Source organism: Vombatus ursinus, unplaced genomic scaffold (genome assembly GCF_900497805.2).
Source record: "Vombatus ursinus unplaced genomic scaffold, bare-nosed wombat genome assembly UNPS02014826.1, whole genome shotgun sequence".
Lineage (NCBI taxonomy): Eukaryota > Metazoa > Chordata > Mammalia > Diprotodontia > Vombatidae > Vombatus > Vombatus ursinus.
In genome coordinates, this window is record NW_020954604.1 from 10918509 (window position 1) to 10935293 (window position 16785).

Genomic DNA, 16785 nt, shown 5'->3' on the forward strand with positions numbered 1-16785 from the left:
GCTCAGAGAAGTAAATGGACTGCTCAAGATCACACAATTTGTAGATGCTGCAGATGCAGGACTCCAGCTCAGTCCTTTTTACTATGAATCCTGGGCTGCTTTGGCTATCCACATACACTTCTCCCACTAAGCTCAGAGAGTGTGTCAGAGCTGAGCACATACAGGAGTGTCTTAGGCCTCCCTGTACTGGAAGGAGATGAGGGAATCCAGTCATGGCCTCTGCATGTATTCCTTTCCTGTAGCTATAGGAGAGAGAGAGAGAGGTCATTTTACCCAGTGTACTCATCTCCCACAGTGACAAAGATCATCTCAGGAGAATCTTGGTTTTTGTCTCTGCCTATGCTGGACCACGGTGGAATGGAAAGAGGAATCAGGAAGTAAGAGTTCCAGTCCTGCCTCTGCCATCTGTTCACTAATTGTGTGACCTCAGGCAAGTCCCTTCAATTCAGCAGACACTCATTAAGGGTCTGTTATATGCCAGTCCTCTGCTAGGCCAGATGCTGGCAATACAAAAGCACAGGGAAAATTTGAAATCATCCCTGCCCTGAAGGAGCTTACTTTCTACTGGGGAGCTATAATATGTACCCAGATAAATAAATGCAAGTAATTGGGAGAGGGAATGAGTACTAACAACTAGAGATCAGAGGAGTCACAAAGTAGATGGCACATGACCTAGGCCTCAGAGGAAAAATAAGGATACTGAAAGGTGGGGATGAGAACAGATTGCATCCTAGGGATGGCAGTCAAGAGTCTGTTTTAATGCTAGAGAAGGAAATAGCATGCTGAGTACCAAGGAAAACTAATAATCCTATTGGCTAGAATGTAGAGCATATGAAAGAGAATAATGGGAAATGAAAAATAATGGGAAAAGTAGAATGGAGTCACTTATATGAGTCATCTCTCCATTTCCCCCTCTGTAATCGTGACGGGGTTAGACTGGATACCTAAAGCCCTTTACAACCCTAATATTCTAGGATTCCGTGACTTTTGGAGCCTATGACCAAATGCCCACAGTAGTTGCAGCAGTGAGAAATACAAAGACTGGGCTAGGGAGATGGCATGTTCTTGAAAGAGTTTAGTGAAAGGGAAGGGAGAATGAGTCACTAAAGGATACAGGAGATATTACAGGATCTCTAGGCCCTGATTTAATAAAATTGCCCATGTTCAGAGGGGAACCAGCATGATATAACAGAAAGGATTCCAGATGTGGCATCAGAGCACCTGGGTTCAAATCCTGATTGTTACTTACTACCTGTGTCACCTTGGACCTGTCATTCATCTCTCTGGGTCTCAGTTTCATCCTATAGATGAAGAGGATGGACTTTGTGGCCCCTAAGTTTCCTTAACAGCTCTAAATTTATTATCCTATGATCCTATGAAAGCCTATTGTGCCTTTCATTCCCTCCATCCCTCTTATCCTCATTAAAACTCTTGGTTGGGCCAAAATAGAAAACTCTTAGCCCTGAATTCCTTTGAAATACCAGTAAAGACTAGGTAAGGACATAGAGCCTTGGCTCTTAGACTTTGTTGAGATTCATCAGCTTCCCAAGGTAGCAGCTCCTTCTAGAACCAGGCCTAGGAGTCTCTGATATTTATCCTCAGCATTTTCACTTTCTCTGATGCCAAAAACTTCATTCAACTCTAAACCATACTCACTTCTAAACCCCAGCGATAGGCACCAATCTTCCTGACCTTCCTAGTCCCTGAGCCTGCTGAATTCTCTGCGTTCAAAGCACTGCTGTCCTCATTGCTCATTCATTACCTTTTTTCTTTCTTGATGCCATTCGTCTTTTTTTTTTTTTTTTTTTTGCTTTTTGCTAGGCAATTGGGGTTAAGTGACTTGCCCAGGGTCACACATCTAGTTTGTGTTGTATGTCTGAGACCAGATTTGAACTCAGGTCCTCCTGACTTCAAGGCCAGTGCTCTATCCACTGTGCCACTTAGCTGCCCCTGCTGTTCGTCTTGATGCCCAAATTTTGTGCCCATTGCCTTGTATTCTTTTTACATGTGCCAACACCTTTATGAGAATGCATTTTTTTATGGTTTATTTACAAAAGAGCACCAAGGCATAAAGTAGTCATGAAGGATAATTTGGAGAAATATTAAGACCCAAATTGCAGGTAATTGAGTCTATATAAAATAAAACTACCTTGCCTAAACTGGGTGGTACTTAAATCAGTAAGTTCTATATAGATACAGTTCCCTAGGCCTAATTTGGGCCCTGTGACCCTCTCTTGTTCTAGAACCATGCCTCTGTGATCTACTCCCTTATGTCTCAAGACTAGAGTAGCATTTTTGTTCTAGAACATCTCTCTCTCTCTCTCACACACACACACACACACACACACACACACACACACTAGCCCACCCAATGGTCTGAAGACAATCCTAGACCCAACCTTGGACAATCAAGAAACTTCTTGGTGATGACAGACTTTTCATGCTCTATCCACATTTCTCTGCACCTGTTGACTATCTAAATGCTTCCCCTTTCTACTCCCAAAGTGAGGGGAAGATTATCATATAATAACATATCTCTTTCATTATAGTGCCCTCTACTCCCATCCCCATATCCCAAGTCTCATCCTGAGTTTACCAGACATAAGGATAAAGGCCGAATGACAGAGTACCAAAAGGAGCTGTTCCCAATTTCAGGCTTGTCCAGCAAAGAAATCTGCGCCCCTTGAATGCCCACCTTTTTCTACTGGCCTGGTTTGCTTCCCAAGCACACCTGGATAGAAAGTGGTGCCTCTTTTTTTTAGGTCTTTTTTGTTTGTTTGTTTGATTTCAGTTTGATCCTTGTAACAAATATCAAGAGGCAGGGTGGTGCAGTGGAAGGAATACTGGGATTAGGCACACTCGGTCCATCTGAGGGACCCTAAGCAAGCCAGGCCTCTTCCGGCCTCAGTTTCTTCATCTGTAAAATGAGGGGTTGGCCTGGAGGACCTCTAAGGCCCTTTCCAGCTCTATATCTACAGCTCTATGAGTCCACGATGCATGCACAAATCCTGAGTATGCCTTATGTTTCTTTTTTAAAAATTTTTAAAAATTAATTTATTTTGATTTATTAATAATCACTCCCATAAGCTTTTGAGTTTAAAATTTTTCTCCCCCTCCCACTCTCTCTCCCTCCCTCACCAAGAGGGCATGCAATCTGATGTAGGTTCTACCTATACATTCCTATTACATATATTTTCACATTAGTGATATTGTAAGGAAGAATGAGAACCAAGAGGAGGAACCACCAGACAGAGGAAACAGAACAAAACAGAAGAAAAAAAATGGCAAACAGTATACTTTGATCTGCATTCAAACTCCATAGTTCTTTCTCTGGATGTGGATAGCATTTTCCATCAGGAGACCCTTGGAGATGTCTTAGATCCCTGCATTACTGAGAAGGGCAAAGTCTGTCAAAGTTAGTCATTGCACAATGTGTCTGTTACTGTGTATGATGTTCTCTTGGTTCTGCTCACTTCACTCAGCATCAGTCCATACAAGTCTTTCCAGGTTTTTCTGAAGTCTGCCTGCTCATCATTTCTTTTGTTTGTTTGTTTGTTTGTTTTTGGTTGGGCAATGGGGGTTAAGTGACTTGCGTAGGGTCACGCAGCTAGTAAGTATTATGTGTCTGAGGCCGGATTTGAACTTGGATCCTCTTGAATCCAGGGCCGGTGCTCTATCCACTGCGCCACCTAGCTGCCCCCCTGCTCATCATTTCTTACAGCACAGTAGTATTCCATTACATTCATATACCACAACTTGTTCAGCCACTCTTCAATTTCCAATTCTTGGCCACCACAGAAAGAGCTGCTCTAAATGTTTTTGTACATGTGGGTCCTTTTCTCCTTTTTATGATCTCTTTGGGATATAGCCCTAGAAGCGGTATTGCTGGGTCAAAGGGTATGCACATTTTTATAGCCCTTTGGGCATAGTTCCTGATTACTCTCCAGAATGGTTGGATCATTTCACAACTCCACCAACAATGCATTAGTGTTCCAATTTTCCCGCATCTTCTCCAACATTTATCATTTTCCTGTTTTGTCATGTTGGCCAATCTCATAGGTGTGATGTGGTACCTCAGAGTTTTTTTGATTTTCATTTCTCTAATCAATAGTGATTTAGAGTATTTTTTTTATGACTTTAGATGGCTTTAATTTCTTCTTCTGAGAACTGCCTGTTCATATCCTTTGATCATTTCTCAGTTGGGGAATGACTTGTATTGTTATAAATTTGATTTAGTTCTATATATATTTGAGAAATGAGGCCTTCATCTGAGACACTGGTTGTAAAAATTTTTCCCCAGTTTTCTGCTACCCTCCTAATCTTGATTGCATTGGCTTTGTTTGTGCAAAACTTTTTCAGTTTAATGTAATCAAAATTATCCATTTTGTATTTCATAATGTTCTCTATCTCCTGTTTGGTCATAAATTCTTCTGTTCTCCATAAATCTGACAGGTATACTATTCCTTGCTCTCCCAGTTTGTTTATAGTATCAGCCTTTATATCCAAATGATGAACCCATTTTGACTTTGTTTTGGTATATACTGTGAGATTTTGGTCTATGTCTAGTTCCTGCCATACTCTTTTCCAGTTTTCCCAGCAGTTTTTGTCATATAGTAAGTTCTTATCCCAGAAGTCTTTGGGTTTATCAAATAGTAGATTAGTATAGTCATTGACTACTGTATCTTGCATACCTACCTATTCCACTGATCTACTATTTCTTAGTATCAAGTAGTTTTGATGATTGCTGCTTTATAATACAATTTAAGATCTGGGAAGGCTAGGCCACCTTCCCCTGCATTTCTTTTCATTAGTTCCCTTGATATTCTGAACCTTTTGTTATTCCAAATGAATCTTGTTATTATTTTTTCTAGCTCTATCAAATAATTTTTTGGTACTTTGATTGGTATGGCACTGAATATACCTTATGTTTCTGTAACAAAATCATTAGCATGTTGTATTGGAAAGACCAGTGTACTCAGAGTCAGCTTGAGTCTGAAGCCTGTCTCTGTTACATTATTAGCATCTGTGTGAACAAGAGTGAGTTCTTTCCCCTCCCTGGACCTCAGGTTTTCCATTTGTGTGGAACAAGAGAAAAGATTTCCTGGTTATTCAACTGAAAATATTGAGAAATAATATTCCTCAAGTCTAAAGTCCTTTCCAGACTTCTCCCTTTAGGAAAATGTGTAAAGGGTCAAGAATGAAGGCTAAGGCTCCAAAAATTTGGTAGTAACCAAATTTAGAAAGGGAAATATCTCATATTTAGTTGAGATCCTAGTTTTTCCCCTTCCCTAAGAGAGATTGAATGACATATCTAAGAGCAGTCCCCTGTTTCTTCATTTCCAAAAGAGATTAGAGTATTGATTTGAAGGAAAAGGACCTTTTGATTACTTCACGTCATCTGACACCAGTTGCACAGGGGTAGGAAGGTAATGGGGAGGGGGAGAGGAGTGGGAAGGAGAATAAGGGAGGGCTCATGACAGATTGTTCAGAGGGATGAGTGGTTTTAGTTGCATTGGCTTTTCAGTGACATTTCCAGAAGGTAAAGTGACTATTATTCTATTGAATGAATAGTTTAATGTTAACCTAAAACTGTGTTTTATTATTTTGTGACATTTTCCTGGTTCAAGATTCCTACACATGTTTTGCCTCAAATAATCTTGGGATAAAGCTATCTGAGGGCATGGGGGTGCAGGTGGGGATTATATCAGTTTCAGCAGTTCTCTCAGGTAGAAAAGCTTGGACTTAGAATAATGTTAAATTAATAAAAATTGTTTCTGTCAAACTTGTTCCTAAAACACAAAGTCCAATATTAATATTTTTTTTTCTTCGATATTTGTAAAATGTCAGGTTGGACTAGATCAGCAGTGGGGAATCTGTGATCTCAAGGCCACATGTGGCCCTCTAGGTCCTCAAGTGTGGCCCTTTGACTGAATCCAAACTTCGTAGAATAAATCCCCTTAATAAATGGATTTGTTCTATAAAACTTTGACTCAGTCAAAAGGCCACACTTGAGAACCTAGAAGGCCACATGTGGCCTCAAGGCTTCAGGTTCCCCAACCCTGGACTAGATAGATGTTCACTTCCAGCTCTAAGTCTATTGATCCTAAATTGTCATTGCCTCCAGAAGGACCTTTTGCTCTCTGGCCTGTACCAGGGTAGTGGGGCCTCACATTCCTAAATCATGACCTTGAGGGTAAGGTAATGGAAAGAAGTATTAGGCCAGGGCTGCCAGTGTCCCAGCAGGCCCTGCCTGTTCTGTCATCAATCACCACATTCCTCTTTCTAGGACCACTTGAAGCTGCTAGTCACATGCCTTCTTTCCTGACCCATCACCCACATTTCTAAGGCCCAGGCTATCTGTCCTGGTACCTCTAGGTCCTGCCACACTGCCCAGATTAGTACTACTTCCTAACTCCCCTACCTGAGGTCTGTGCTACATCACTATAGATATAAAGACCCTAAACAGACAAAAGCAGAAAATTTGGGAAAGAGACATTTTTCCCCCATGGACTTCCCCTGATGCTTTCCCTCCATTTAATAAAATGTAAAATTATGAAATTATTTTCTAGAGCCATGAATAGAGTATTAAAGAACAAGAATTCCTGTATTCTTACTTGGCCATGACTCCCCCAAAATAATTTTTAAAAAAATACGCAGTAGAAAGTTTCATATGCAAAACTTTCCATGTTATTTTTGTAGTGAAAAGAATACTGAGCTAAGAGTCAGGATAATAGATTTAGAGTTGGAAAGGATGTTAGCACTATCTAATCCATATCCTTCATTTTACAGAGGAGAAATATGATGCCGGGAGAGGTAGAGTGATTTTCCCATGGTCACCCAAGTATTGAATAGAACCCAGGTCCTCTGACTCCAAATCTAGCACTCTACTCAGCTGCCCTGAATCATTTAACCTCTTTGGGCCTCAGTTTCCTAATCTATAAAATGATAAATGTTCCCTAAGATGCTAGACTGAAGAATATAGGGTTATAGAATGTTCTTTCCTCCCCAAAGGGGAAAACCAGGGAAATCTGGGGGCAAAATAGATGATGAAATTAAACCTATTTTCATGCCAAAAAATTATTGTGCATAAGTATTTTTTATGCACACAAAATTTTATATTTAATATTTAGAAGGAAAACATTATAAGCCTAGGAATATCTGGACTCAAGCCCTTTTTACATCTTAGGGAATTTCAGGATTCTTCAGAACACAACTTGTAAAATGCTATACTAAAAAAGTCTTCTAAAAATTAAAAAAAATTTTTTTCAGCTTCAAATTCCCTCCCTCCACCTCCTCTCCCACTCATTGAGAAGGCAAAAAAATATAATACATATTATATTTATGAAGTCATACAAAACATAGTTCCACAATAGCTGTGTTGCAAAAAAAAAAAAATCAAGGAAGATAAAGAAAGTAGGGAAAAAATATACTTCATAGTTTATCTATTCTCTCCCTGGAGGGAGATAGCATTTTTCATCATGAGTCCTTTAGAATTGTCTTGGATCATTGTACTGATCAGAGTAACCCACATCTTTCACAGTTGATCATCATTACAACATTACCGTTACTGTATTGTGCACAATGATCTCCCAGTTCTTTTCACTTCACTTTGCATCAGTTCATATGGGTCTTGCCATGGTTTTTTTTTTGCCTTTGAAACCACCACCTTCATCATTTCTTATAGCACTATAGTATTCCACCATAGTCGTACCCCACATCTTATTCAGCCATTCCCCAATTGATGGCCATAGAAAATCTTTAAGGTCCCTCCTGGCTCTATCATTCTATGATTCCATGACCCTAATTCCTACATAGAGAGGACAAGTATTATAATCCTCAAATGCCATGGTAAGATGCATTTGTATTGGGTGGGTTGGGGGAATAGGGTGTGGCAATCAGGGCACTGCCAGTTTCACAAAAAAAGGAGAGTTTTCATATCTTCTTTGCTAGTGTTCTTTCCTTTGTTGGCTTGCGAGATAGAATTTGGTGGTCGTGTTCTGATGATGACTACCCTTCCAAGGATAGGAAGTGGAGTGGATGCTGGCAGCAGCTTGCATTTCTATTTTTTAAAAATTGCATTCTGAACCAAACACCAAATAAAATTGAGCATTTTTATGTATGGAGTTAGAACAGAAAACAAGGCTTATTTATGAAATTGCAGCTCTATTATGCATAGCTTGCTTTTTTCCCCTAAGTATATAATAAATTTAATCTGTAGTGTTCAACCTATATTCTTATTTGTGCTTCTTTCATCCTTCTTTCTCTTCTTTGCATTATAAAAAAAAAAAGATTCCTTAATCCTTTTCTTTCCTTTCTCTTTCCTTCCCTTCCCACCCCATTGGAAAAATAAAAACAAAGTCTTTATAACGAATGTGCATAGTTAAGCAAACAAATTGCCTGAGTGCAAAAATGTGTGTCTTATTCTGCATCCTGAGTGTATCACCTCTCTGTTAAGAGGTGGATAGAATGATTCATCATCAGTCCTCTGGAATCATAGATGGTCATTGAAATGATCATGTCTTTCAAGCTGTTTTTTTTTATGCATTCATTTATTTCTACAGCAATTAGAAACAAGATTAATACTGTACTTGCTCAAAAGGTTAAGGTCGAGGACTGTAAGAATGATACTAAACTTTGGATTTGGAAAGAAATTGGAATCTGGTTCTCTCTGGCCCTGTGACCTTGAGATCAACAGAGATGAAAAAAAAAGTAGAAGGATTCCCTTATTTAAAGGTAAGAATTCAAATTTATCTGAATTTAAAGTCTTAACCTATCAGTTTTACTAGTAAGGAGAGGCCTGCAGGGCTAGAAAGTTGTTGACAATTCACCCTTTAACTCTTTTAAAATTTATGCCTATTGTAGCTTAATCTTTCTGTGTAAGTTATGTTATCCCTCATTTTTTCCCCTCAGCAAAATAGTGAAAGTTCTAAGCACATGAAAGCATTTCCATGCTGCATGTTATTCTGTCAGGGGAAAATGTAGTTTATTTTATTATTAACGTTGGATGAAATGTAGTAGATAGAGGGCTGTACTTGGAATTCAGAAAATCTGGGTTCTGATTTGCCTTTGGCAATTGAGTGACCATGAGGAAGTCAACTCACTAAGACTGTAAGTTATAGATTGTTATGATTCGCTATTAAAGGAAGTTCCCACACCAGAAGTAAAATTCTGGTATATTGATTTCAATAGAAATACACATTTTTCAAAAGCTACTAGGTTAAACCTTCATGATGGGAGTTATGACTAATGAAGTATATGAAACTCTAGTAACTGGTGCTCAATCCAGACCTACTCCTCCTCCTTCTCCTACTCTTTCTGTATCATCAGTTAGGGTTCCCCAGTCAACATATTACAGTATCAGAGAGTTCAAGAAGCTATATACAAAATATTTTCAGTGTCATCACTTGGGGACAAGATGATACCTGAAGACCAGGAAAAGTTGAACAACTTTTTGATAGACAAAGTATGACTATAAGGTAATAAGACTAACATTTTAGTAAACATGTAAGAATTTATACACTTAAAGTATTTACCTATCAAAGAGGACCAAATGCTCAATTTTAAAAAATGTTTTGAGCAGAGTAACAGAACTTTAAGGTTCAAAAAGACCGCAACAGGTTTCTAATCCATTGTAACACATCTGAGAGGTGACCAGGAAGACTTTTCTTGAAGACTTCCAATGAGGGAGAACCCATTGCCTTACAAGGCAGGCATCCCACTTTGGTACAGCTCTAAAAGTTTTCCTGACACTAAACCCAAGTTTCCTTCTCTATAACATCCACACATTGCTTCTGGTTCTGTCCTCTAAGGCCAAATAGAATAAGTCGAATTCGTTTTTCTATATGTCAACCATTCAAATACTTGAAGATAACTAGCATGGTAATGTCTCCCCACTCCCTTCCCATTTGGGTCCCTTTGTCCCTTCTCCGGGATAAGCATTCATAGTCTTTCAACCAATCCTAATAGAGCATGACCTCAAGGCTTTTCACCACTCATATTACCCTCTGTTGCCCTCTCATTTCTAAACTGTGGCACCCAGAACTAAACTATACCACATGAACACCTATCTGAGGAGGCTGAGGATACATACTGAATGTGGAGTTTAGGGTTGTAATCTGAGAAAACTTGCAACAAAGTTAAGTTGACGTGTAGTATCCCACACCTTGGCTTTTGTGCTGCACATCATGAAGCTTCAATGGTGAACAGGTCATGTGACTCCCAATAAATACCACTACACAACCAAATCATATTGTTCAGAATTGTTTTATAATTTAAAAGGGTTTTAGAATTAGAAGGGACCTTATAGAAACCTCCTATTCCACCCTTTTCATTTTATGGATGAGGAAACTGAGACCCAGACTTTTGAAATGACTTGTCCATGGGACATGGGGGAGCCAGGATTCAAACCCAAATTTTCTGCATCTAAATCCAGTTTACTTTCCACATCATGACGCATCTTTTTTTTTTACTTGAACTGCTATAGCAACCTGTCTGGTCTCACCTCTAGTCTTTTCTTCCTCCAACTGATACTATACAGTCCAGAATATGCTATGCTAACGAGAATAATTTTTCTAATGCACAGGTCTGAACACATCAGTCACCTGCCTAAATCTTTCAAGGATTCCCTTAATGCCTATTGAATAAATTCTAAATTCCTTGGTCTGGCATTTAAGGACTCCCACAGTCTGCCCCCAACATTTCTTTCCATGCTACTTTCTGCCATGTATCTTTTTTCAGGTAAAATGGACCATTTCTCCAAATATATCTTGCGTTTTCCAGCCTCTATGCCTTTATTAACACTGTTGCCTTTATCTAAAATGTTTTCTCTCTGGCATTTTAGTCATTTGAAATCCTATTCATCTTTATAAGTCCAGCTTATTATCACAAATAACAGAATTTCAAAGTTGGAAGGGTCCTCAGAGGACATGAAGTCCAACCCATACTAACTCAATTAATCCACATTTAGGTCCACTGAAGGAATAATAACTCCTTTTCTTTTTTCTTTTTGTCCCTTTTCACATTATTGGGGTTTTTGATTTTGCTTTGTTTTGGCATCTATAATCAATCTCCATATCAGGTTTCTCTGATATCACAATTCTGTTTCTTCATCATCACTTGTACATATGTAGCAGGCATGTCCTAGCCAGCACAGATGCAGAAGCCTGGACTTAAAGAATGCTTGTGATGATGCACTTGTCTTATAGTGCTTTGTTGTCAGTACCTTCTGTAACGCCTCCCTGGGTTCTTGAAGGCTGGAGCAGTAGAGCACAAGGTCTAGACAAATTCTCCCAAGCTGGGAAAGCCTTTCAGGGTAACTCTGGCAAAAGACTAGGGGTAAAAGACTAGGAGGGAGGGGAACACCACTGAAAAGTTGGCCACAGCAACTCATCAAACTGAGCCTGCATGAGGGGAAGGCCCACACCTATTAAAGCATGAATTTTCTAGAGTTCTGAAGTAAGGGATATTCCGTCTTTCAAGTATATCCTCCTTAAAGATGGAGACTTTCTTCTTTATCCCTCACAACTCTAAGTACAAGATCTAGCTCCAGTGCTGAGGAATTGTTTGTTCAGCAAATGACTGTGGCAGGGAAATGTCAGTGCTATTAAGATTCCACATCAAAGAAGGCTGTTAAATTCCCTAGAGACAGATCATGTGCATTCATTAGCCTGCCCCCATCAAATACTGCAGCACTATGGAAAGAGCCCCAGATAGACTGACTAGGTCTGAGTGAGTGAAAAAATTTTAAAAAAGCACCTATCAAATGCTTACTATGTTCTAGATACCGTGCTGAGCACTGGGGATATAAATACAAGCAAGCTAGATAGTTAGATAATTAGATATTCTAATACAGGAAGACAACACATGGAGGGGGGGGAAGGGTGGCACACAACATAGAGGTGACCAGAAAGTACCCTAATGGACCTGTAACCAGAGCTAAACAAAGTGGAAAAATAAAAAGTTCACCAATCAGTGCCCAGGGCCATAGCGATGGGAGTCTAAGGGTCAAGTGAGTTAGTTTTTAGTCCTAATTGTGTCACTAACTGTCTGCTTTGTCCTGGGCAAGTCACTTCCCCTGAAAATGGGGTGGGGGGGGCAGGGATGGAACAGATGGTCTCTAAAGTCCCACCAAATTCTTAACGTTAGTTCAGAGTTTTATAACTTTTATATCAATTATATATATTTTCATAATTCTATATGTAAATGGAATTTTATAATTCTAATGCCTCTTCCAGCTATGAAATCCTTTATTCTAAGGTTCCTTTTGGCTCATTGTGTGGTTTCTGAGGTGGCTCTGTGGCTGTGTCCCAATAAAGATAAGTATGTGGAGGAAAAAAAAAGAGAATGCCTGTGATGGTGGTGATGGGCAGAGATTGAAAGAGGAGGAATGGTGAATTATGCCGAGAGGGAAGAGTAACAATGACTGACGTTGAGCCAACCCTCACCTCCCCCATGATGTTGGCCTTGAGAGTAACTGATAGCTAGACAATGCTATCTCCACGTGCAGGAACTCAACAGGCTTTGTTCCAGCACCAAAAAGGACAGAGATGAAGATAAATACAGATATTTGCTCTCATGAGAGGGAGGAGAGTAATACAGAGCTGGAGAAAGGTAATATTATTGTACTGCCTGTGACAGACCTGTATTCTCTGGTCACTGCATTTATCAGCAGCCTATTACTCAGTTCTGGGCAAGGCTTACCCAGTACTTGAACTTGTGGGCCAAAGTAGAGACCTGAGTGAATGTTAGGGTCTGAGATATGTGGGTGGTGGGTGCTTTGCCCTTACCTTGATTATTTGCTTGTATGTTTAAAAATTTTTTTTAAACCACTTTGATTAAACATATCATAAACTCCAGTTATCCCTTCCACATCTTGGGAATTAAGGGTGTGGCACCCTAGATCTAGATAATCCATGTAAAAATTTTTGGCCTTCCCTTCATGCCAGAGCAGAAGTCTGAATTTTGTCTTTTGCTTTTATGAGGCATTTACAGTACCTTGTAAAATTTTGGTTAAGTATTTGATCATAGACTCTGTGTTGTTTGCTGGCTTTTGCATGTCATCTGTGGCTTCCACAAAACTCCCTCAAAATTCCCATTTAATTTCTTATGCCAACTCAAGATATATCCAAACCAAGATGGGGAAAGTTGTGATGTGGGAGGGATAACTGTAATGCCCTTTGTAAAAGTGTTTTATGGAAACAGTAAAGAACTTCAAAGAGAATGACAAGTAAGTTGGGGATAAGTGGAGCTAGAGCTGAGTTATTTGATTGGTGAACAGACACACACCTAGACTCAGACTTCATTACATTGGGAGTAGCAGTTTGGTGGTATCCAAATACCCAGAAAGAAAGATGCAACATGGGCTGATAACAGTGGGTTTTATGGGTGGATGGATGGTCATTACACATATACCTCAATTATATAATAAAATGATCATGCATGTTAAATAACAAAGGTCCCAGATCTTAATTCCAAGAGCTGAAGTAGTCCCCTTGACTTAATGCTCTCCTGGGTAAAGGTTCCCTGTGCATGGCTCATGAGATCCCATCTCTTACTAGTCCATTCCTACGACCCATTTCCAAAGCCATCTCTTGAAGTAAGCAAGTAGGCATCTGTGTGTAATATAATGTTTATTTATAAAGGGGGGCAGGAAGGCACAACAATGGTCACTTCAAAAATATTACTTTATAATAAATACACATTTTTAAAGTACCAGAAAATTATGTTCTCCATGGCCCATAGATATTTATTTTATGATTTTGAGTCTCATGTCACAGTGGAGGCTCTAAGTCTCCAGTGGGCATGGAGGATGAAATTTACCAACTTTGCCTAAGGTATGTGAATGCTGTGGTCCAACTTGTCCTTCTGTCACTTAAGGGCTCCAGTTTGGGGGGTAGGATTAGACTGAGAAGAAGAATGAATCAACCTGTTGTTGTTTAGTCACTTTCAGTTGTGTCCAATTCTATATGATCTCTCTTTTTTTTGTTTGTTTGTTTTCAGTTTTTAGTTTTCTTGGCAAAGATACTGGAGTGGTTTGCCCTTTCCTTCTCCAGCTCATTTTATAGATGAGGAAACTAAGGCAAACATGTTTAAGCGACTTGTCTAAGGTCACACAGTTAGTAAGTGTCTGAGGCCAGATTTGAATTCAGGTCTTCATGACTTCAGGCCAGGCACTTTATCCACTGTGCCACCTAGCTGCTCTGAATCAATGTAAGGGGTTCTTAAATAATAAGCCCAGTGGTGATCTGGAAGTCTAGTTATCTGGATGGTCTTGGGTACTGAAATGTTTAAGGCAGCAGAAACTGAATTGAGACCTTGGCTTGCCATTGGGTTGGGGTGGGTGGAGAAGGATACCGTGGCAGGATCATGATGGAGGTAGGGAATTAAATGATTCATTCCTGGCATTCATACAGTAGCATCATAACAGCGGCCAATAGGGTACAGTGGGAATAGGTGCTAGCTCTCAAGCACCTGGGATGATGAAGTGTGGGAAGGAGAAGCAAGGAAGGAGAGGGGATTAAACTCTGCATTCCAAACTCTGAATTTTGATTCGAGTTTACTTTTTCTGGTTTTGCTTTCCCAGAAATTCTCACAAAAAACGCTCCATGGAGTCCCAGTTCCAAAGTGTCACTAACTGGTGGATTCTGGGATAGCATCTGCTTGAGTGTCTCTCATCTCCATGGCAATGCAGTTGTTTTCCCCTCCCCTATATTCTGTAATTCTTAGGAAATAGACTTCTGACAGTTACAACATGGATTTATCCTTGCAGAAACCAACTTTTCTTTCTTTTAACTCTGCCAGGTATCTTAAAACAACTAAACAGGTTTGCTGCTAGGGCTAGCTTCAGCTTATTATGGATTCAGGGACAAGGCTTCCTTGCCTTGAATTTTTTTTTTCCTGATGATTTAAATTTCTTTAACAGGATACAAAGCTTTTGATTCCACAATGAGATATAAAACAAAGACTTGAACCAGATCTCTTCTAGCTCTGACATCCTAGGAACCTAGGATGGTTCTAAAATAATAAAAATTTCAAATATGATTGGGATAACGTTAAGGCACAAGTACAAATAAATTCAATTGGTGCAAATGATGATATCACATCTTTTCCTGTTTAGCTCAGGAAGGAGGGAGTTAAAAATCATGGAGAAACTGGAACCCTGAGTTGGGGGAGGGAGATAATGCCAAGGGCATCAAAAAGGGAAGGTGGGGGTACAATTTTGCCTCCTTACTAAGCCTTGTGTACCAGCGAGTGGCCACTGAGCTCAGTCCTTAAGAGCATGCACAGAGTGCATGTTGGAGGAGCCTGCATGAGCATTCTGTAGCTGCGAAGGCTGCTAACTATGTGGTAAGTAGGAGTTCTTTTGATTATCTAGTAGGTACATTTAAAAGGCACTAGCCCAGCAGCCCAAGGCCACTACTCTTGGCTACTTCTCTTGTTTGACCTCTTTTTTTCTTGTGACTTCTTCCTGCCTGACAATGCCTGGTGAAAGAAAACGATGTAAGGGTAAACCTTGAGTCCTCTGCCCCTAAGGCGAAGGTGGAGCCTCTTGAATATGGCCTCAATTTTTTTGCCTCAGCCTCTGTTATTTTGTTTTAGGTGAAGGACAATAATCTGGAGATTGTGACCTTTTAAATTCCAAAAGGTCACAAGAGTGAGCCACTTAAAGTCCAAAAGTCTGGAAGTCCTGGAGCAGAGTCCATGCCAGATTTCAATGCCCTGAGGATTAAGGAAAGAGCTTCAGGACTCAGCCCATCCCAGCAATGGCTGAGATGAGGTCTCTTCCAGTAGTTATGCCACATTTGGACATGAACTTGGTGGGACAAATATTATGTAGAAACTGTGTTAAGACTGAACCCATTCTTCCAGAGAATGAGATGGTATAGGGGAGAGTGTGCACTTGAGGTGTTGGGGGGAAATGTTTGTACTTCTGTTCTTACCACATCTTCTAAGTAAATATCCTTTGACAAAAGCTAATTTATGTTCATTGATTACATGGAACTGGAGTGCTAGTCACTAGTGGCTAACATTGGGGGGAATGCAACTAGCATGGGGGCTTGAGCATATGATATTTAAAGAGTTCAATAGACATAGTTTCTGGGTAATTAATCATTTTATTAATAAGGTTAGCATTTCATTAATAAAAGAAATGATGAGGGCAGCTAGGTGGGAGCTCTGACCTTGGAGTCAGGAGGACCTGAATTCAAATTCAGTCTCAGACACTTGACACTTAGTAGCTGTGTGATCCTGGGCAGGTCACTTAACCCCGACTGCCTCACCAAAAAGAAAAGAAAAAAAAAGATGATTTGTCAGTTTCTCTCTTGAACCAAAGACAATCATGGCAGCGGGTTTACAACTTATACGCCCTTGGAAAAGTGGGTGTACCTGAGGGTGTAAATCAACTCTGGTTAACAATTAATAAAAGGTGGACTTTACAAAGAGAAGTGGGCTCACTCCAGTGAAGGGCTGAGACAGTGACATCTTGTCACTTTTGGACAAAGAGACTATCTCTACACCCAGACCATCCCCAGCCTTGAGCAATCTAGACTGAGAATCTATCTCTGCCCAAATTAGCTTGAGTGGGACACTATGGGCAGGAATTCATTTTAGATTAGAAGTCTGAGGGGCAGCTAGGTGGTAAAGTGGATAGAGCACCAGCCCTGAAGTCAGGAGGACCTGAGTTCAAATCTGGCCTCAGACCAAACACTTGACACGTACTAGCTGTGTGACCCTGGGCAAGTCACTTAACCCCAATTGCCTAAAAAAAAAAATTAGAAGTCTGATTTA

General features: G+C 40.0%; 1 protein-coding gene across 4 annotated transcripts in view; it reads left to right on the forward strand.

The window, feature by feature from the left end:
* ZNF318 (zinc finger protein 318) overlaps positions 1 to 16785 on the forward strand; it is a 71744-nt gene that overhangs the window by 35081 nt on the left and 19878 nt on the right. The window contains exons 9-10 of one of the 4 annotated variants that reach the window (XR_003566990.1): positions 8600 to 8733; positions 15598 to 15933. The exons of 2 other annotated variants lie outside the window; for them this stretch is intronic. The gene's annotated coding sequence lies outside the window, so the exon portion shown is untranslated. Of the gene's footprint in view, positions 1 to 8599; positions 8734 to 15597; positions 15934 to 16785 lie in introns of those variants that run through there. One more of the 4 variants, XM_027838324.1, reaches the window with a different exon arrangement.